The sequence below is a fragment of the Arachis duranensis genome, chromosome 5 (genome assembly GCF_000817695.3).
Source record: "Arachis duranensis cultivar V14167 chromosome 5, aradu.V14167.gnm2.J7QH, whole genome shotgun sequence".
NCBI classification, from domain to species: Eukaryota; Viridiplantae; Streptophyta; class Magnoliopsida; order Fabales; family Fabaceae; genus Arachis; species Arachis duranensis.
The window spans coordinates 31,913,986-31,915,249 of record NC_029776.3 but is presented as its reverse complement, the minus strand read 5'-3'; the positions used below and the strand labels follow the sequence as shown (position 1 = coordinate 31,915,249).

At 43.4% G+C, this 1,264-nt stretch overlaps 1 non-coding gene across 1 annotated transcript; it reads left to right on the top strand.

Annotated features, from left to right (window-relative positions):
- The first annotated feature begins 842 nt into the window (after positions 1–842).
- Positions 843–946, top strand: LOC127748057 (small nucleolar RNA R71). Its single transcript, XR_008010000.1, has one exon. It is a non-coding gene; the product is annotated as a small nucleolar RNA R71 (small nucleolar RNA).
- Positions 947–1,264: the final 318 nt, after the last annotated feature.

Here is a 1,264-nt window from a genome sequence, read left to right as displayed (position 1 = left end):
TCTCTCCCTTTTGTTCCCCTTTAGGATTCTTTTCTGTGTCACTAGGGAACACTGCAGTTGACTTGGGGGCCTGTTGAGATAGCTCTCCTACCCGAGACTCCATCCTCTTAAGTTTTTCGCCATGGTTTCTTAAGGTTGATCTCACATCGTCCCTAAAGTTTTTCAACTCACTTATGTCCTGACCCATGTTTGCAAGCATTCCTTCTATCCTGTTTAATTGATCTTGAAATTGTTGGTTCAGATTGGGTTGGGCAGGTTGATTATTTTGGCCATGATATGGTGGTTGGGAGTAAGTGTTTTGTGTGGCTTGGTATGATCTTTGGTTGGAGTTTTGGTATGTGGAATTGTTATGTTGGTTAGGGTTGTAAGGTTTGTGGTTTTGTGGTTGGGTTTGCTGGTTTCCCCACCCAAAGTTTGGGTGGTTTTTCCAGCCTGGGTTGTAAGTGTTGGAATGTGGATCATATGGTTGCCTTTGTTGATTTCCCACATAGTTGGCCTCTTCCCAATCACCTCCTTCAGTGCTTACTTCCTCTTGATCTTGCGTGTGTATTGCAGCCACTTGATTTGTTTTTAATTTCCTGGTGAGCTCTGCTAGTTACTTGGCAAACACCTTGTTTTGGGCTAAAATTGTATCAACATGGTTCAGCTCCATAACTCCCTTAGTGTTGTGTCTCTCTGAAGCATAGTAGTACTCATTCTCAGCCACTGTCTCAATCACTTCAATGGCTTCTTCCACAGTCTTTTTCCTGTTCAATGAACCTCCTGATGAATGGTCTACAGCCTTCCTTGATTCATAAGAAAGTCCATCATAGAAAATATGCAATTACACCCAATCATGGAACATGTCTGGTGGGCATTTCCTTGTCAAATCCTTGAACCTCTCCCATGCCTCGTAGAGAGTTTCACCATCTTGTTGTCTAAAAGTCTGAACCTCAGATCGAAGCCTATTGACCTTTTGTGGGGGGTAGAAACATGCCAGAAACTTGCTTTCCACCTCATCCCAGGTTGTTAGACTCCCCCTTGGGAATGATTCCAGCCACTTAGCTGCCTTGTCCCTAAGTGAAAATGGGAACAAGAGCAGTTTATAGGCATCTTCCTGGACTCTATTGGACTTCACAGTGTCGCAAATTCTCAGGAATTTTGTGAGATGTTGGTTTGGATCTTCATTAGCACTACCACCAAATGAACAATGATCCTCCACCAGTGATATTAGCTGTGGTTTGAGTTCAAAATTGCTGGCCTGAATGGGTGGTTTCTGAATGCT